At 37.8% G+C, this 22,422-nt stretch overlaps 1 long non-coding RNA gene across 2 annotated transcripts in view; it reads left to right on the top strand.

Annotated features, from left to right (window-relative positions):
* Nucleotides 1-22,160, top strand: part of LOC149806791 (uncharacterized) — an 89,845-nt gene extending 67,685 nt beyond the window's left edge. Inside the window, exons 1-2 of one of the 2 annotated variants that reach the window (XR_016425380.1) lie at nt 20,566-20,696; nt 21,132-22,160. This is a non-coding gene — a long non-coding RNA (uncharacterized LOC149806791). Of the gene's footprint in view, nt 1-20,565; nt 20,697-21,131 lie in introns of those variants that run through there. The other variant, XR_016425384.1, reaches the window with a different exon arrangement.
* Nucleotides 22,161-22,422: the final 262 nt, after the last annotated feature.

Below are 22,422 nucleotides of genomic sequence, written 5' to 3'. Positions count from 1 at the left end.
TAAAACAATTGTATAGTAGTAGGGACGTTATTGCTCAAAGGCCCTAATTTTCCCAGGACAATACGAACACCAACGAGACAGACAAAATACATGACCAAGAAATACCCGACCCGATCCACGAAAAAGTGGGTTTAGGGCGGGATTAGTGGAAAGGGGTCTGTCCGTGAATATTTGTATTCTTCCTGGGAAAATTAGGGTCTTTGAGCCAGAACCACCAAACATATTTACTACAGATATCGAAGTTACTAATGTAGAACAAATAAAAACATTAACGTTTCTTCATCATAATATAGATCTGGTCACACAAGGCACCCCAATTCATCTTCATTATTTCTAAAAGTAGCGTTATGCTAAATAAAGAAACAAGAGAATGCAACGAAGATGTTTGGAAATGAATATTATTCAGATGCGGGGGACAAAAGGCGAGAGCAAAAAGCTGTAATGGAATGGCGCTCTACAGCAGATTACTATTATTGGTAATTGTCAGTTTCACTTGAAACTATGGATGAATACTAATATATATATATATATATATATATATATATATATATATATATATATATATATATATATATATATATAATTAGTAGTAGAGGGGTTAGACATGATGTGTTTATGTGTCAGATATATCAAGAGTCATTAAGTATCAAGAATGAGAACAACTTCAGGGGAAGCCAGCTCACTGCTCGGGGGAAATAGGCGAATACACTGTTGGGGGTGGGGTGGGGAGGGAGGCAGGAGGGAGAGGCGAAATAGAGGCAAACTAGATTCTATGTAAAGTAAAACTCACATCACAGTCTATCTGTTATTGGAGAATCCCTTTGAAGGAAGGTGGAAATTTACCAGCGAGTTAGGAAACCATAAATTCGTTATATTATAAATACACGAGGAGACGTTTGATAAGGTTGCGTGATAAGATTCAGTATGTGCATATGAGAGTGAATTCGAGATAGAAATAACGAGTCTCATACGCAGTGTGTGAGGCATGACAGGTATGGTACTTGTGTGCGTTGTGGCGTGGCGGAGAGCGGTAAGGTTATCAAGTTGTTGTTTTTTAGCATATATTTTAACTAATTCTATTGCCGTTTTGCCAGTTACTGCCCATTACCTCGGCTCTAAGGATGATTAAAATGGGTACATTGTCAAGGATTCTAATGTTGATGGACGTGACAGACCGATGAAAGCGTTTGTCAGACAACAAAAACTCGAATTAGGTGGATAAGGTATCGACTTTTTCTGAGTCGATTCGTTCCCATCTGAATAGGTGAACAGTGATGATTTCAAACAAATCAATTATTACAAGCACCGTTGGGGGCCCCGAGTGGCCGAGTGGTCTAAAGCGCTGTCCGTCACGGATCACTGCCATCTCACCTCTGTCTACGTGGGTTCGAGTCTCGGGCTCGGTCAATGTGGATATGTGAGAAAGCTTGCCGGTAGCCTCTCGTGGGTCGGTGGTTCTTTCCGGGGTTTTCCCTGGTTCTTCCTCCACTATTAATACTGGCCGCCATGTATAGCCTATCTTGTGCTGAAAAATGGCGTTAAACCCCATAACAACAACAACAACAAGCACCGTTGATGGGCGCATTGTATCAGAGACGCAGTTCCAAGGTTATATTGACGTAATATTCCAACGTTTAGTCGCCGCTTGCAGGTATATGTCCCCCCTGCCGCTAAGATACCTCGTGTCACACTCTATTTTTGCGGTGTCTACGTAGTAATTTCTCAAACCTTCTTGTGTTGTTTAAATGATGAATACAAGCAGAAAAAGCTCACAGGATTGCAGTCTTTCAACCCCCACCCCCTCCCCGTATTCCATGCTTCCAAAATGACCCTAATCTTACCAAGTTTAAAAATACTCGTTTTATTACATTGTTTGAAAATAATTCCAGTGTTACAGTGTTTTCCTGCATAAACGGTAGGACTCGTACCAAACATTATTTTAAGCCACGTTTCCAAACGGCCAAGTGCGGTGAGGAGATTTTGGAACGGGAGATGATACACTTTAGTTGCATATGGAGTATTGCTGTTTGTATTTTGTGCATAATAACTGGACCATAATCACTACAGAAATAATTATACATGTTTAAGTATGTTTTCAATTTCGTCAAGGTGGCAGAAAAATGAAACTCGCCCTTTGGAAAATTTGAGGTTGCCCCAAAAATGGTTACTTAGAAAAGTGATTTGAAATAGCTCGATTTGATGATGATGATATTCTTTTATTCCTCCATTTTCTGAAGATTTTAAGACAAAAAAGAAATGCAATTAAATAAATAGAATCAACAAAAAAGTGGATTCGTTACTTATTGAATTATTTCCAATAGCAAACGAATAAATAAATAAAAATAATTACTAAACTAGATAGAGATTTATATACGATAGAACATTTGAAATCGAATATATAATATCCTTTATCTTATTGAAATACTTGGTAGATAGTCTGACCATATTTATCCATGATTCAAATTCTAAACGCTCTGATATATCATATAAACCACCAAGTAGTATAATCAGTATAACATCATTGATCTGATCACAGAAATCACGGTAAATCACTGGAGGCATATACGAAAATAGACTTTCCATCAAGTGGTTTCTGTCGTCTGAGGTTAAGGCACAATTCATCGAAATGTGCAAAATACGGTCATGACTCATTTTGCCACATAGGGGTCACAGTCCAGCTCTTGCTTGCATTCCTCCAATACGAATTAATGTCCCATATTCCATTTTTCTGCTTGAGTCAGTGTAAGCTATTTTCCATAGATGATGCATTTTTAGTCCTGGATTAAATTTTTAAAATCTACCGAATCCCTCTGATGGATTTCTGATACTCATTTCATGTTTTCTCTCCTCAAATATCTGTATTCTTGTCCCAACTAAGTTTTTCCATGTTATTTTGTCTGGGAATTTTCCAGTGAAAATAAAGTCCTTGAGATAGTCTTCTAAATCATACTTTTTGAGTACAGTATTTATATCATATATAAAAGAGTTGTAGCTATGTTGGGGGTCAAAAATAAAATTTCCAACAGCCCAGAGGAAAACCTTTTTAGCAGTTAAGTTTGCTGATGTTCTACACATGCGACCAAGGAATACGAGATTTTGCTTATTTATGCGAGCTTCCATTGATATCATCCCCAAGCATGATGTCGTAGATCCAATAGGCGATCTTTGAGGGAAAGCATTAAACAACCAAGAACAAAGCTGCATTAGTTTAATTTTAATCGTGTTTTCATACTAACATTTTTCTTTATCTTTCAACGCATAGTTCTAATGATTATGCAGATTAAAGAATTATGCATCCAGCAGGAAAATAAGGTAACAATAAACTATCACTGAAATATTCATACCCCGCAACTGCCCTCCCCCACCAAAAACACACCCACTAAAAATCTTAATGATTTAATTATGTCCTGTTCTTTGGGGCAGTTTTGTGTCCAGTTACATATCTGCCTTTTATCATTTAGTCACCTTTAATTGCTGGCATGCACCAACATATTTGACAAGCCATTTTTTGTAACTGAGTATAAGAACACTAAATTTTACCCATTTCAATGTTTACCAAATACTATTTACGTATCGGTCTCCTGTTAACTACTATATAAACTGCAGTTCATACACACCTCTTGTGGACGTTACATTTTCGGTCCATCGATCATGCTTTTACTGAAATCCGAGTAATTATTATTGATAAGTACCTTTTATTTCCAAACAAATCTATCAAAGAAATATCAGAAACAATTACGCCTTTCTCACGTTAAATTCGGCTGTCATCAATATGTATAGAGATGATTTAGCTCAGGTTAAGTACACGTATTTTCACAGTAAAGGCTACTTTAGGTATTTCGATCACAGTCTTTTACAAGTACAAAAGCATACATATTTGTACTCTGGTCCCAATTTACTACGTCTGTCATCAATATCTATATAGATAATTATAGCTCAGGTTAAGTACACGTATTTTCACAGTCAATGCTACTTTCGATATCGACATGTAAGTGTAGACTAGTTGTTTTGATAACTGTTGGCAAGTAGTATAGAAAGCTTAATTCATGGGTCTCTTGACCTTTGATATTTACCTATTACGTTCACCCTTCACCTCTGACCTTCACCTTTGAACATATTAAGCTTTCCTTTCTGATCACGCATCACTAGAATTAAAACGGGATAGGGTGACCTAAGTTTTGAATATGAAATATATTTTTTATATATTTTTGTAACGATTGCGTGTAAGAAGAGAGAGCACATCATTTCTGCTTCAAAGAGACCGAAGAACAAGCAACAGGAGAGAGAGAGAGAGAGAGAGAGAGAGAGAGAGGGATTCCAAAGGTTGTTAGTTTTAAGAGATCAAGGGCACGGTCATGTGTTATAAGCAGTATGTCAGCAAACCCCAGTCTAATTTTATTATGAAGTATTATGAACTAAGTCTGTGTAAGCGATGTTCAAAAGGAGAATTAAATAAAGGATGCACGAACAAGTGTACTAGATTAAACTCTTCATGTCTGCAAAGTATGGACAAAATCATTGATGAAGATTAAACATGATAAGCAAGTGGCATAAAGAGCGATACTGTTCTTGTTGGTACGACACGTTGTACATCAGACTGTTACAGTGATAAAACAGCAACGCATTTATTATTTCCAGCCTTTTCAAATCCAACAAAATCTTGATTTAAAACTTGTATATAAAACATGTAATTAACTGTGGTTACTAAGGAACATTTGGGAGTAACAGGTGAGGGAGTATTTTAGTCAACAATGGGCGATTAGCTATTTCATGACCTTCGATAAATACATACATATATATACGTACGTACGTACGTACCTACCTACGTACATACATACTCTTTGGTGACATTTTAGAGAGTCTTCTTTTAATTTATGAAATCACTTATAGCAAGTTTCTGATATAATATCACTCAGAAAGAAATTCTTTCGACCAAATATATCAGCCGATTGTCAGAAGTAACTTGTAAATTGGTCGACCATTAAAGGTTAGACTAGTGCGTATGTTCAAACGTTTATGGTATATAATCCATTACAAAAGAAAATAGTATATGCGAATAAAAGGTATTCAGTAATGCAGCAAGTCATTTTACCAAAGGACATTACAATTATCATACAGAATTAGTCACGAGATCAGGGCATGATCAAAATACAACCGTTGTTATTGTCAACGATATTAGTTCTTCTGTTTGGCAACGTTCTTGCAGTGTCACTTGATACTCAGTTGTGTAATGATCAACGAGCGTTTATCAGTAATTGACATGCCTATATACATTGCCTGCATAAACGTTTGTTTTCTATTCTTCCTTGCTCATTATTGTCATGCCGAATCTTGGTCCAGTGTATCGACTGAGGTTGTAAATATATTCATGATATATGAAGGAAAGACCAGTGTGATTCCACTGCAAGACTTGTCGAAAACATTGAATGTTTCGCTAGGGATGCAACTCCTGGCATTAAACAACTTTGACGATGTTGGGGGTATCATGGATATAAGCACATATCTCTCTATGGAGTGGACAGAGGAAATTTATTTTAACGCCCATGGTGCGACGGCCCCTGATACGTCAGTTACCATATCGGCAGCTAGCATTTGGAAGCCGTCCTTGATACTAGTCAATTCGGCGGAAGCGAGCACAGAAATCGTACAAGAACAATCCCAGGTGAGAATGTACTTGAAATCTGGTAGATGCGCATGGACTGAAAACGTTGTCCTTCAAGGGTCATGTAGGCCGAACGTTTATTTCTATCCATTTGACGTTCATGACTGCTCATTCAAATTTACCTCGCGTGCATACACCTCCAGTGAGCTGACTCTGATAGCGTCTAGTTTCAAGAAGGATTATTTTGAAGAGAACGTTGCGTGGAGTGTGGAAAAAACGTCTGCAGGGACGTTAGTCCAGGACTCAAAATCCCATGTGAAATTCCAAATTAGAATAGCAAGAAGGTCACTGAATTATGTCCTGAACTACCTTCTACCTATTTTAATATTGTCCGGATTAAACACATTTGTCTTCATCTTACCAAGAAGTTCTGGAGAGAGAGCAGGATATTCTGTGACTTGTTTCTTGGCTTTTGTTGTTTTCATGAACAGCATTGTCACATCTCTACCAAAGTCCTCTGCACCCGTCTCTGTTTTGGTGTACTACCTCACGGTGATGATGACCATTAGCGCTGTTATAACCATCCTCGTATTGTGCACTCTGATGATCGAGAAAAGAGTGGTCAAACAGAACGAGATTGAAGACGAGAAGAAAAAGCAAAACAAAGAGGATGGAGGGACGAAGATTGAAGAGGTGAAGGAGGATGAGGATCGAACAGGAAATGATAACAAAGCATCAAGTCATCGACTTTGCTGCTGGTCTTGTATCGCGAATCGTGTTGAAGATACATCAACCCAGAATCAGCTATTTCTTGAACCACCAAGGTGTCTTCAGAAATTTGCCTGGATCTGTCGCCGTTTAGTTTGTCGATATTGTCTAGTGACTAAGGATGCAACGGAATTGCGATGGGTTGAGGTTGGAAACACTCTTGACGTTTTCTTTTTCGTCGTCTTCATAGTAGGAGAGATCATCTTCAGCATAGCCTACCTATCACCCGTGTCAAAACAGTATTCGGATGTTTGGTCAAATAACTGAATCGATAGTCTTAGTACGTATGACCATCATCTGAGATAAATGCAAAATACTTATCTGAATTTTAAATGAGTAATATTATGGCCGTTTTTCACTTTAAACAGGTAATGATCGCAGCCATTATAGTATATGCATGCATGTAAGTATAAATGTGCATGGACAATGATGTTTGACATAAATGGGTTCAATATTCTTGTTAGTTTAAATTTCAGTTTCATGTTTTGTTATATTCTTATTGATATACCTGACTACATCAGTGAAAGCTAAAATCTCTACATCCAACATTCACAAATTAACTGTGATATTGACTAATGTCATTGTAAATTACCGTGAGCCTCTATTGTATGAAATCTCGATAAATCTAAGCTACTTGTATAAATGGATATATATTTACAAAAGAAATAAGAAAACGCATCGCATATATATTTAACATATTTGGTGTTTCTTTTTTAACGTGACTCAAAATAATGTATGATTCGTATGTATAATAACACCAATTGAAATGCAAATGAGAGAATATACACTAATTTGTTTTCAAATGAGTACGGAGTTTTTATATTTATAATTTTAAAGTAGAATATTCGTGTAAATATTTTTTTCTAAACGCAGAAAGAAATAACTCAAATCGCTTTGGGTTTAAATAGCAAATCACATGTACTGCAACTTGACACCATGTTTGAAATGAAATATTTAGTTGTTAAATCGTTGTTTTTTTGTAATCTGATTGTATGACGTTCAGCGACAGAGAATACACGACAATGAAAAAATGAACTATTTTTAAGCTTAGTAATATTATTTGGTTGTATGGAGCTACGGAGAGTATGGGATAGATTGTTGGACACCATGCAACCAGCCGTCGTATCTGTCGCTTATTATAATTTATATTGAAATGAATTTAGAAGGTTAATAAAACAAATGGTCTCCTGTTTAGAAAAGGAAGGATATGGGAAAATGTACATTTGCCTGGATTATTGAAAGCTTTCACGCCTCTAAATTGAAACATATTTTACTAATGAAATCTCGTAGAGAAGTGGCTCCTTAACTTGACGCGGTCATGCGTGAAAGCTTGAGGTTAGGTTCCCGTGTGTTGTTGTTTCTCCCCGGAAATTTGCTGTGTTCTTCCTACCAACAGTTACACCGGCCACCCTGTTGAGTCTATCATGTGCTACAAAATGGCGCTAAGTCCACAACAACAACTATTATCTTCACAAACATTTGATTTTATTAACTACATTAATTAGGGTGACGTTCAAACTAAAGCATTTACAATGTAATACATGCATGTATATGCAATATATAATTGCATGAGGGATACACATTTATGAAACAATGACACTGTATCAGAAGATGAACATATACATCTTACGCTGGATTAGGGCTATGTTGCTGCGAGATTCGGTATTCATTTATGACTGCATTGGCTGGAACATGTGTTGGCATCCGTTAGTCTTGAGAGACGAATGAAGTACGCCCATGGGAGATGTCCCGGTTGGTGGCTGTGCAGCGTCGGCTGTGGCTATTGTTGCACTTGAAGGTTGCGTCTGGTGTGGGTTGGAGCTGCTTCTTCTTCCTCTGGGATCGCTTTTCATCAGCTAGAAAACGCAGCTTATCATCGCCGGCTTTCAGACCAGTGATCAGAGCATGTCGCCAGATGGACATGTCTAGAGCGAGCTCTTCCCAAGTGTTGACATCGATGTCATGGGCTTTCATTTCGCGCTTGCAGACATCCTTGAAACGGAGATGTGGCCGTACGTTCGACCTTTTGCCAGAGGCAAGTTTCGAATACAGAATGACTTTGGGGATCCGTCCGTCATCCATCCGAGGTACATGGCCCAGCCTTCTGACACGACGTTGGCGGAGGAGTGTGACCGTGCTTAGAATCTTGGCACGTTCAAGCCCCTCGTTGTTTGTTACTCGATCGCTCCAGGTGATCCCGAGTATGCCTCGGTGACATCGCTTGTGAAAGGCGCTCAAGCATTTCTCTTGTGAGGCGTACAGAGTCCAGGTTTCACTGGCGTACAGGAGAGTGATTAGCATGCAGACACGGTACACGGAGATCTTAGTGTTCAGGGTCAGCATGCTGTTGTTCCACACTCTCTGCGACAACTTGGGGAGAGTTGTTGATGCCTTTCCGACCCGCCTTTTGAGCTCAGCATGAGCGAGAGTTTGTTGGTGACGTTAGAGCCGAGGAACGTGAACTGTCTGACCACCTCAAGTTCGTAGTTGTTGATGATGATGCATGACGGTCAACCCAAACTCATCGCATGCTTTAACAAATCGGTCCATTAGGCGCTGTAGCTCAGCTTCTGTGTGAGTAGCTAGAGCAACATCGTCTGCGAAGAGGATGTCCCTGGTTGTTGCTTCACGCACTTTGCTCTTTGCCTTCACTAGTACCAGGTTGAACAGCCTGCCGTCTGATCGCGTCTGCAGGTACATCCCTTCTGTGGATGTCTCAAAGGCGTGTTTGAGCAGGACTGCGAAGAAAATGTCAAACAGCGTGGGGGCAAGGAAGCAGCCTTGCTTCACTCCACTGCGGATGTCAAAGGGGTCGGATGTTGAGCCATCATAATGCACTGTGCCTTTGATGTCATCGTGGAAGGACTGAATCATGCTTAGCAGCTTTGGAGGTCATCCAGCTCTCGCCAGGATTGTGAAGAGTCCGTCTCAGCTGACCAGATCGAACGCCTAGGTGAGGTCTATAAAGTCCAGGAAGAGGAATCTGTGTTATTCTCTGCATTTTCCCTGCAGTTGCCTGACGGAGAGGATCATGTCGATTGTGGACCTCTCTGCGCAAAATCCGCATTGCGACTCTGGATACACTCTCTTAGCAAGCGTCTGCAGTCTGTTCAGGATGACGGGTGCGAAAACTGTACCCACGATGCATAGAAGGGATGTGCCTCTGTAGTTGTTGCAGTCGCTTCTGTCGCCCTTGTTCTTGTACAGGGTTTCGATATTTTCGTCTCTCATGTCTTGAGGCACTATCCTTATCCCAGCACTGGCAGAGGGGATCGTGCAGGTTTGTGAGCAGCACGCTACAGCCGAACTTGATGACTTCTGCTGAGATGCCATCCTCGCTGGAACAAGGCAACTGTTTTCATAGCGTCACTACAAAACTGACATGTGTGAAATTGAAATCTTTTAACTTCTAAATCGATTTGTGTCATTGTGCCAACCACGAGGCCACGCCATCTATGATAAAAGAAAATAACTTTCACTGTGATAATGTGACGAGTTCTTGCAAGCATCGTTCTTGGCAATTCATGTCATTATAAACTTGAAGTGATTTACCTACATCGATATGGAACAAACACGTTTTAAGTGGGGATGGGAATGCAAATTTTATATTAAATCAGTAAGCATATTCATCTGAAGACTCGTCTCTAAAGTATCGGTTGTTTAAATTAGCTTTTGTCATGTTAGTTATCTTCTTCAAACACTGCTTAGCACATCGAATGTATTTACCAGCGTTTGTAGACCATTAAGAAAAAAAGGACGAAGTACAAGTTTGACTATAATCAGTCCGATATAAGATTTTAATAGTATTTTCTGAATACATATCCTTTATAGTTCTGTTTACGATAGTGCTGTTTCTTTATGGGTTATGATCTTTGCTGAAACATGACGATGATGTCAAATTTATGATGAATTTGTACCGCTTGTGAACTACAACGTATATATAAATGTGCAAGTTCATTCAATTCTTATTCTATTTCCTGTCTGTGCTTATCGAATCTGATGTGTTTTTATTAGGTTATTCTGGAAGTTTCTTCAACATGGTAAACATTTCCTTAGTCCTTATAATGTTTGTTGCATCATGTACGGTTACTTCTCCTTACATCTTTGTGAATTGTTTTCATGATGAAATTATTTAGTTTATGCGAAAACTTTATTTTCTGAATGAGGTGGTTAATTTTGCTTTGTGTAGATCGATCAAACATGTAGTACTTACTTCTGTCAAATAAATAACACGAATGTTTCTTTAGTCTGGTTCCGTACTTCATATTCTACTGAGTTGCCCTCCGCTATTCGAACGCTGAGACTGTATTGTTACGTGATCAAAACAAATGACCTCACATGAGATATCTCGTTAATCTAACCGGGTCGCATTCATTCTTGTAATATTCTGTTTGTTGGTGACACAATGAGAACTTTACTAATACTTCAGATTTGAATTATTGCAGTCGTTATCTGGTGTTCAATTATAACCACGAACTCGGTCATATTATTATTTTTCACAAATATTTTTTACTAGTAGGCGAATATGAAGGAAAAGGGTAGACACAACGATATTTTGCTAACATTGTACATTTACCAAGGTGTCTTCTCAAGCATTCCTTTTCCAATCGATTCCTTGATACATTTTATGTCGAAATTGATATCTAGTTGTAAATGACACATCAGACTTTGTAAAATATTTCTTCACCATCATGTCAGATCTTGTCACACCAAGCACCTTAATTCAGCTTCATTAGTACTGGTCATGTGGACTGTCTGCATCACTTGAAAATAAGGATGAAAACTAACACGTGTCTATTATTAGATATTAGTAGAGAGGTGTGTGTGTGTGTGTGTGTGTGTGTGTGAAGATTTATTAAGTATCAAGAGATGTGCATGTAAGCTTGCTTTTTGTACAGGATGCGTGTGTCTCACGCACAATATGTGAAATTTGACAGGTGTGTCGTCTGTTAGCGTCGATGCGGTGAGGATGGCTACAAGGTTATAAAGATTCCTTTGCATATGTTTTTATAATTAATTCCCTTGCCGTTGTGGGAGTTACCGGATATTACTGCGTGACTAAGGATTGGATATGATGATTCGAATGGGTATCTTTTCAATGAAATTAGATTATCAGGATGAAACCTGATCGATAATTGGGTATAATTATTTTTCGATAGGCGAATAAAACATCATATATATTGAAGCTGTTATTTCCAATTTGTATTATGCTTGAATGTTCGACCAGATGTAAAGAAATCATTACGACTTTAAACAATCGTGTTTCAGACAGATGTGGGGAATGGGTTGGGGTGGACAAATAGTACATTTGTCCAATGAATACGGAAACATGTGGTCGGTCAAAAATTATTTAGCATTGGAATGTGCAAACAAGCTACAGACTGATTAAAGCGACTCGCAGACTACAAACACTGGAAATAAATGGAATCGGGTTCGACTAATTCTTAGCATATTCGTTCGTCTTTGAATATGGGATACCTCTTGATCTCCATGCCCAACCAGTTACTTTAAGAAAAAAGTCATTTGATAGACATATTATGTCAAAAATATACTACCAAGTTAAGTGGATGTAATATTCCATCTTTTGGTCGCCAGTTTGATTCAAATGTCCCACTGCCATCCAAGATATCTCGCGTTACACTCTAGTTATGTAGTATCCACTTCGACGTTACCGACTCCTTCCTTGCTTTTTTGTAAGCAATCAATACAGTCAGAAAATGTCCCAGTGCTACATTCTACCAAAATAGTCCCATTGTTACAAGGTTTATAGGATTTCGTTTCCATTCCATATATTACTTGAACCATAAGTGCAAACGGCATGTTAGGGTAGGGAGGGTGGCAATGAGGGATGATATATTTTCCATGTATATGCAGTTTTACTGTTTTATTTTGCACATATACTTTAACCACAGTCTCTATGCATATAATTATAAACATGTAAGTATATTTGAATTTATTCTTTATAAACTATGAATTAATAAAAATGAAGCCTATTGGCGCTTTAACACTTCAACCAAGCATGAAAAATGCTAATCGTTACACGTAAGTCAAAAATATGATCATCTTATTCTATACGTATTCGTTGAACTGAAGCTCGAAAAGTAAAAGCCGTACTGGTTTTCAAAGGCATATCCGTCTACAAGAGTTTTGAGTCGTATTTACAATTGTTACTCCATTGTGTAGCTAATTGGCTGTCGCTCCAGGATGAGATTATCTATGTTACTCGCTGGTGACCTCAGACCGATTCATGACTCCGGACGTACTCAACGGAAAATGAATACATGTTTATAGATAAACATGCCAGGATAAAAAGTAATCTAAGCGCAGAGATCGTCAGGGAATAGCAGATGTGATCATTTGCTTTGTCAAAACTATGTCTCCGAAGTTATTTGTTTCCGTCTTTACATCGTTCGGTTTTAGCTACAACCAAGGGAGACACCACTGGAGTTACTTATAAAGCAGTCCTGGGTAAATGAATGCATGACAGCATAGTTTGCTGAAGAGGACGACAAATGACTTCGGCCAGTGCCAAAAAACGAAAATATAATATCATTTAGTATAACACCATGTAGTATGTTCCAGTCGAAGTTACGCTGTCACCACAGCTGAAAAAAGCATTACAGTGGCATCCACGCATAAAAGACCTGTCTCATTCAGGCTGAAGGAATCAATACTCATGGTACCCGATCCGATCATGCTAACGCATCATCAAGCGTCTTCTGTCGCAAAACATAAGGCTGAGCGGAAAGGCCCTGTTCTGAATTTATCCGCGACGGGCTGTCCAAACAAGAGGATTCATCCGACCTCTGTAAGCAGGAATCGCTGAATCATTACTGCCCAGATTGCTCACACTCGGAAAAGGAATTAAGCTGCCGAGAAGTGCGCGTGGTAAAGGCATGATAAAGAAGGTGATAAGCAACTTCGATCTTGAAAGCATCTTAGGATCCACCATTAAGCATTTCAGAGGCGTCTTTTCTAAAGGTCAGCTTCATGAACATATCACCTACGACGAGAGCTGCATACTAAACCTACAAAATTATTACGATATACATGGCACTGACTAAGATGACGTGTACTATTTCGATTTGTTTGTTTTACATCCTCCCGATGAAGTCGTGCGATATCTCCAAACAGCACATAAAGGAGCTATGTATAACTTGTTACAAATTAAAAACGTCGACGATGTCACCTGTGGATGGTACTGCATCGATTACTTTCAGAAAAGGCAGGAGGGACAATCTTTCGTCTAGACAGTGTTAGATCTAAAGTAATATCCACTACTCATATAACCATCATGAACTCGTAGTGTCTTAAGTGTAAAACCAAAGTGGTCACCAAAGAATCATCGACACATGATCAAGTCGAGGTGTGCCGTGTGCGGTTCTAAAGAAGCACACATTGTTACCTGTAAAGATTAGTATCATAACCTTGTATACAACATGCACCACTGCAGGCACTGCGATCAAGATACAAGCTGCTAGGACCATCGCGTGGAACGAAATCTGTGCGTGAGAGACTATATATAATGTGGACATCGCCGAATACTCGCGGGAGCCATGGATGTCCATGCCCTCATCGGAAAGCTTCCTAAACCTCGAGGTGGATGGACATTGCCATTACATACTTATACAGGGCCGTTGAATCCCTTAGAACATTAGCTATATGAAAACGATCAGAAATTGCCAGATCAGGAACCCTACAACGGTACCGATGCCATCACGATATCTTTTACCGAGATCATCCCGACGATAAAGCGGGGTGCGTGCGAGTCATGCTGAAAACTTAATACAATTTCAGAGAACTTTTAGACCGAGCTCTTGTGTTTGGCATCACTGGCAATACACAAAAGTTGGGCGTGGGACTCGCTGAAGAATTGCATAAACGCGCATGCAAGAATTTTCAACGACACAGAGTCATCGTCATGGACATAGATGAGATACGGTCAGCGCCGTTGACATAGACGAAATATGGTCAGCGGATCTCGTCAATATGATACAGCGCGTACAGCGATGACTTCAAATATGTCATGACAGTCATCGATGTCTTCAGTAAATATGCCTGGATCATTCCTCTCAAGAACAGAAAAGGTACTTTTATCGTGGATGCACTGGATAAAATTGAATGAAAACCTTATAAACTCTGAGCAGATAACGTTAGTGAATTTTATAACAAAACCGTCTCAGATTGGCTTAAAAAATAATATCACTTTGTACAGCACGCATAATTCCATCAAGGCCTCCGTCGTCGTTCGATTTAACAGAATCTCAAACATCGTATGTGGAAGAGCGATAATACGCCTAAACAATGGCCAGCGATAATACGAACCGATACTTAGGTTTCTTGCTAAATATCGTCGACCAATACTATCATACCTGGCATCGAAGCATTCAAATGACTCCAGAGGAAGCCTCTTCCAAAAACCAAAAACAAAAGGTCGCAGAGGCCTTAATTTTTATATCCAATTTCCAAGCTGGAGATCATGTCACCATTAAAAGATCCACCCCTATTACCTATACAATCAACGGTGTTTCAGAACCCATACAAGGCTAGTTTTACGAGCAGGAATTACAACAAACAAAACAAAGCAGAACAAAACTTCTTCAGAGTTGGAAAGTCATCTCTATCAAAATAAATCGCTCGTCCAGTGATTTGGCTATCCTGCAAAAATTCAACTCGTGGATTCCCACAGCCTCCTTGACTACGATCATGCTCCTTCCAGAAACTGACATTTTTCCGTCTCCTCAAAGATTCGCTTAACACATACTCAAATTTTATAAACTTCGCACGACCTACCAATTGAAGACGAGTCACCTTATTCAACCAGTAATAAAACTCATATCGCTCGGAATCTGACAAATGAACACACTTCAACTTATGTTTGATGTAATACTGCACTGGACGCTGATGACTATAACTACGATTCACCCACTCCTGCGTCTATTCTTCACTGTCTTCACAATAGATCATCTCATGTACATAACTCAAATCATTATTCGCGAAAGCAATCAACTCCCTCGCACGCTTTAGCCACTCCTGAGATTCATCTTCACTTAATTCAAACACTGGATCATTACTCAATTCCGGTCCATCCAGACTCCAGAGCCAAATCGGAAACTCCATCCTCCCTATAATTCAAACACATCTCTAACATAGTGAGCCATCTCTCTCTGTACCCCAGTAGTATAGGTCCATGGAAGGAACTCCTCATCAGGTGAGACATTTCTATCTTTAGAAAAGAGCAGATTGAGTCAGAAACCCCATAACACATGATTAGATTTTAATGGGGGAGATTTCTAGGTCATTCTTTCGTCACGCATTGATGAAAAATGAGCCAGAACCCCCCATTTATCTGTACTGCTGTGTTATAAGTGCTCTATTGTGTCAGCATTTTAAATGTCTAATTGACTTAAACTGATGTAAAGGGTACTATATTAGTATAGAGATGGGGAGTTAGAAAAAGATAGTGAAATCCTGATACAGTGTCCATACACTGTACTTTTCATCGAATATATTTGTATATCACGTTGTATTTCCCATTATGATTAATTTGGTCGAAAAATTAATGATAACCTTATGTATTACGAGAAAGACTTTTCTGGTTGTCATTGATCGCTCGTGACAAAAAAGAATAACACCCTTCCACACAACAACAAAATAATTATAATATCAATTTAAAAGGAAGGCATCAACAACAAATTCATCAATACTGCAAAACTAAGCTATTTTGAAAGTGAAATGACCCTGGGCAATTGAGATGAGGAGTGACACAAGAAAGGGAAGAACGAGGGAGACAAGGGGTGGATATTTAAACAAAAGATGCGACTTAAAAACTGCAAATGTTAAATATTAATAGAGCTTTATAAACATGTTTCTGATAAAGTATGTCCAGAAAATAATTTATTGGCATACCAGGTTGGAGTGTTCTTTGTCGGTTTAACGATCTCTGATTGTATAAAAGAATACTATTCAATTATTGGACATTTTCTTCCGTTGCATTATTTATTAGACAACACCATTACGGTTGATTCGTCTGTGCCTTTTTTCTGTCATTTTTCCCTCTCAATCGTGCCACCTATCCGGTTACACTTTCACTCATCAGTCTGAACGTCCTTCCACCATTTTATTAGTCTGTAAACTTTTGTGTCCATCAGTTCCGTTAGTAATTCGTACCCCAATAGTCTACTGATCATAATAAAGTACACAAACACCATTTAAGAATGGGTTGAAATGAAAACAAATACTGTTAATGTGATTTGAAAAAAATGGAACCAAAACTAAGCAGACATAGATTACATAAACACTAATACATGTTTTTCATGTTTTTCTATCTATTTCGAATTGCGATACAATAAACATTAAAAGGAATTTGACAGAAGAAATGTCAGTCACCAAAGTTTACACAACAAGGGTTTGACGCACACGAAAACTACACACAGACACACATGTATATATATATATATATATATATATATATATATATATATATATATATATATATATATATATATATATATATATATACTTTTGAACTGGTGAGAGTGAATGTAGAAGTTCGTTGAAGACAATTAAGAATGTTTAAATATACGCAATGCCTTTGGCCGGAAATGTATGTCTGATATAGTGTGTTCAATTATTCCGAACCGAACGAATGAGTGCAGAATCAGCCACACATTATTCCATCGTATTGAGTATTTGTTGTCATTTTAATGGACTACTGATTTATCTTTCCATCAGTTCCTTTAGCCACGTGCCCCAACTGCCCACTGCTCGTATACTAAGCCCACTAACGCGATCTAAAATTGCGATGAAACAAACAACAAAAATATTAATGTGAATTTAAAAAATGAAACAAGATCTAAACAAACATATATTAAATTAAAATAATTCATGTTTATTTACTTTGTTCTTCTTATATTGATAGTCTGTAAAAAGAAATAAAACGTATTAAGGATTTCGATAGACGAAAATGTCAGTCACTAAATTTAACACGATAACGGTGTCTCACACACACACAAACACATGCACACACATACACACAACATAGAATAACGGTGGTTCTGGATCCAGATTGGCATGCAAAATGTTGAGTGTCTGCATATAGGTGTGGATTTAGATTTAGAAGACAATTTAGATTTCCCATATATACGCAATGCCTTTAGTCTTTCGTAATACAAGTTTTAATTCTAACAACTTGTTCAAGATAGATTAACTCGATTGGAGACAAAGAAAATGATTTCAAATACTTGTTAGTTGATATTTAATTATGCTTTTAATTTATTTACTCAAGCAAGCGTGGTAAAGACTAATAGTATGAAAGGAACCAGTTCAATACGTCGGTAATTTAATACGCACCAGCTCGATCACTGTCTTTACAATTACAATAGCAAGAATAGTTTTTTCTCTGGTCCCTATTTACTAGGTCTGTCATAAATATGCATATAGATAATTCAGCTCCGATTAAGTTGACGTATTTTCACAGTAAATGCTACTTTCGATATCGACTTAGGAGTGTCGACTAGTTGCTTTGCTAACTGTTGGCAAGCAGTATAGAAAACTTCATTCTTGAGCCTCTTGACCTTTGATCTCCACCTCTAACGTTCAACCTTCAATTCTAACCTTTACCTTGAACCAGAGGTCCGCACAATGTTGCTGAAAATCATGACCAATAACCACCTTTTAGAAAATGCAATTGCTGCCTGAAAGATCATCCAATTGCTATGAAATGAACATCGTTCACTAACGCCCAAAAAGTGATAAAAATCTATGACCCTCTAACGTTAGCATATTATTAAAAACTCTGACTAAAAACCTCAAAACGTGTTAAAAAACCTATTGCTTAATGATCGTCACATTTTCATTAGTTTACCTCCTGACTGAGTGGTAGCTAAGGTATTCTTGTAATCGTTACTCCTGGCAATGCCATCGTCAAGATGAAACCTTAGCAAAGTGGCCACCTGCCAAACTAGCTATCAAAATAAGTGTTCTAACACATCCACCGGTGCATGGACACCCACAGAAGGAAACGTATAATATACGAAGTTAGCACCAATTCCTCTCGCCCTGTTTTATTAACTATGAAACTATATAAATATTTGTTTTGACCTATCTATCACATTCACATTTTATCTTGTTACTATGAGAACAAAGAATTTATTGATGTCTATTAACGTATTTATATGCCGTAAGATGCATAAATAAGAAACATCCCACCAAGGCTATGACAAGAATCCATTTTCCAACTTCTGTTTTTCATTTCAGGAGGATTCTGTACAACGAATGATGAAGTTTATATGTATTTACCGGTTTATCGGCAACTTAATGAACTGTACTGAATAAAAAAAAAATTAACAGAAACAACTAAAACAAATAATTTTACCTGAAGGTTTCTGTCAAGTGACATAAGTATACGCATTGAACCATGATTGTTTTTCAGCAACATTACTGCATCCATATGAATATATGCATTTACTTTAAAACTTAATTTTCCTGGCGATCTTTGTAACTAAGATAAGTTAATGTAATGTCAGATTTAAAAAAAAAACAAAAAAAACAAAAAAAAAAAAAAACAAAAAAAAAAAAAACATTTGTGTATATGAATAATTATTACCTAGACGTAGCTCAAGATGCTAGATAAAAATACGTAAGGCAGAATTAGACTTCCTAACCGAATACGATATGTATAATTACTAAATGCGGAATCAAAAGTGGAACAGGTATGACACCTAATAGATAGGCTAAGACAAATCATGAGCATTATAGTGCGTTTTTATTATAACATTTTGCTTTCCTTTCGGATCACGTATAACTAGAATTGAAGCTGGAATATGTTTTGAATATAAAATATATTGTTGATATATTTTTGTAACGATTGCATATAAGAAGAAATTTCTGTTTGCAAGAGCTGAAACACAAGCAGCAGAATCGATCGATAGAGAGACAGAGCTATTCCAAAGGTTCTTATTTCTAAGAGGTCAAGGACACGGTGACGTGTTGTAAGCAATACGTGTGTTGGGTGAGACAAACCCCAGTCTAGTTTGATTATGGAGTATTTTGAACTATTATCTTTAAATTGATGTAAGCGATGTTCAAAATGAGAATGCACGAACGAGTGCACTAGACTAAATTCCCCATGTTTGCAAAAGTGTGGACTATATCATTGATGAAGATTAAACATGTTAAGCAGGTGGTGTATAGAGCGATAATATTCTTGTTGGTACGGCAAATTGTACATTTTAGAAATTAAAAACACTTCACCCCCAAAACGAATCGGACACAGCTAGTCACTTCCGATATACAGTAAATGAGTAAACTTTCAAGGTCTTTTGGTTTTATTAAAGATCAGACGGTCACAGTGATAAAACAGCACTGCATTAATTTTTTCCCTTTTGAAATCCAACAAACTGTGGATTTAAAACTTATGAATAAATTTAAATAGCACATATAATTAAATGTCGATACTAAGCAACATTTGAGAGTAACATCTGAAGGAGCATTCACACATTTTGTCTGAGTCAACAATACATACATACATACATACATATTTATATGCATACTTACATGCATACATACATACATACATACATACATACATACATACATACATACATACATACATACATACATACATACATACATATATACATACATACATGCATACATATATCGCTCCGGTGACCTAGTAGTTAGAGCGTCCGCCTCGGAAGCGGTAGTTCGTGGGTTCGAACCTCGGCCGAGTCATACCAAAGACTTATATAAATGGTACTAACAGAGGCCTCGCTAGACGCTCAGCATTAAGAGGTTAGTGTTAGGACTGGTCGGCCTGGTGGCATGATAATGTGACTGGGTGGGACATCATGCTAGATATCTACGGCATGATGCCCCAGTGCTAGACATCACTATAAACTGCCACACTGCAGTCATCGTAGCGATATAACTGAAAAATTGATAAAGCTACGTTAAAAATCTTAATCACACACACACATACATGCATGGATACATACATACATACATATGCATATAAGATACATGGGGCAACATAGATCCCTGGCAAGGACCACTAGGGTAATTAATGATCCGAAACCAGCCAGGGTTAAGGAGCTCTATAAACAATACAGTAGGACGGTGTACAAAACCCTAATCCAAATTAATAAATCTGTCAAAATTCTTTTTGAATATACAAGCACTACATGTACTATGGGCGGGGGGGGGGGGGGGGGGCAACAAAACATAAAATCATTCAAATTTCAGCACTAGGAGGTCCTCTCTGTGATGTAGTCTTAGATGGACCAAACTAATAAATTTACGGCGTTTATCTCCAGCTGTAGAGGTATGTGAATTGTTTATCTGTTAGTGTTATAAGATATAATTGTTTTGAGTATTGTTCTAATGTTGTGCATATTTTGGATAGTTCGGAACTATGTAATGCAATGTTAGATTTATTATAGTCTGTTTTCTAGTTTACCTGTTTGCAACTGAATAGAACATTTACATTAATGTTGCATGTATTAAGGGACGAGAGACTATTTTTTCAAGTTCTGTAAGGTTCTTGTCAGATACAGTTTCATTTATGAATCTGATTATGATAACCTTGTGCAGTGGTCCCGATAATATTTTTACAAACTAATCACATTTTATTTTATGTTATATAATATTTTTACAAACTAATCACATTTTATTATATGTTATACATGACCGTGTCACCGATATTACATGGATTTAGGATCTATATTTTCATGTGTTTTGTTTTTGTGTTGTCTTGCAGGCATTATTTTGACTGTGATGAGTGATGATGTGTTTTGTCAAAGTCAACACTGTCTGTTTGAGCTGCCTGTGTTGGACAGTGTGGCGACTGTAAAGCTGTCGATGTTGTCCGTCTTTGTTACTGAGATGTCTGTCTGTGATCTGATGTGATGTGGCTTACGTGAAAGCCAGTGACTGCCAGTGTTGGATGTGTACTTTGGGCCACAGTTTAGCCGTTGGGCTTGTCCATATTGTCAGCTGTGGAACTTGTTATTTCATGGGGTGTTCTTAGCCGTGGTGGTGGTTTGGATGTCGAGTGGTGGTCCTTCGTGACTTTGGTAGGTACCTAGTGTGCTGCTGTCAGTGGTGACGTTGGCTTGGTGGGATATTGTGGTTATCTCGAGTTGAGGAGCCAAAGCTCCGGGACCAACGGGCCTGCATGGTCTGAGGCCTTCTTGGGAAGACTGGGAGGGGCGGGCCATTCGTGCTGGTTCCTTGACCATTCAACAGTGGTGGGACTGAAGATGTCATGTGTTTGCCATCTGGACTCCACAGGTTATTTCCCATCTTTGGGTTACATATCATTGTCACTACTCGAGCATATAAACCATCATTACTATAAGACCAGGAATACGTCATTATATCTAATTGCGAGAACATTTTTTTATTGTGTTTACTATTATTTATCACTATTTGAATGAAAAAGTTATCATTATTAACTATTTGAGTGAAAACATAATTTATCACTATTTGAGTGAAAACGTATTTTGTAAAACTTTCGTGATTGTGAATTTTTTTATCATTATTTGAATGGAAACACATTGTTGGATTCGTTAATATTTGCTTCTTCATTTCATTTTGTTCAATATCAGAACATTTTTCGTTTTTAAAGTTCAATTCGTTTCAGTTAGGATCAGCATTATTTCTGTTATTTACCTCCGTGCGCATCATTGTGTTAAATGTCCAATATTTGGATTTGTTGCACACGAGTTTTGGTATAGGTTTTCTCTACCTTTAAATCGTCTATGAATAAACATCATAATTTCGCTACTGCTACCGTTCTTAATATCTTTGTTGTGATCTGGCCACAACCCAGTTCATCTTGTTACTCTATCGAGTGTGTACACACACATACACTAGAATAACGGTGGTTCCGGATCCAGAATGACTTTCTGTTAAATGTGTCCATATAGGTGTGGATTTCGATTTAGAATTTTTTTTTAGATTGCTCACATATACAAAATCCCTTTAGTCTTTTGTAATACAAGTTTTAATTCTAGCAACTTGTTCAAGATAGATGTACTCGATTGAAG

This window comes from Sinohyriopsis cumingii, chromosome 1, assembly GCF_028554795.1.
Source record: "Sinohyriopsis cumingii isolate HCF-2022 chromosome 1, ASM2855479v2, whole genome shotgun sequence".
Classification (NCBI taxonomy): domain Eukaryota; kingdom Metazoa; phylum Mollusca; class Bivalvia; order Unionida; family Unionidae; genus Sinohyriopsis; species Sinohyriopsis cumingii.
Note: the sequence above shows the minus strand (reverse complement) of the source record. Positions and strands in the feature narration are given on the sequence as shown.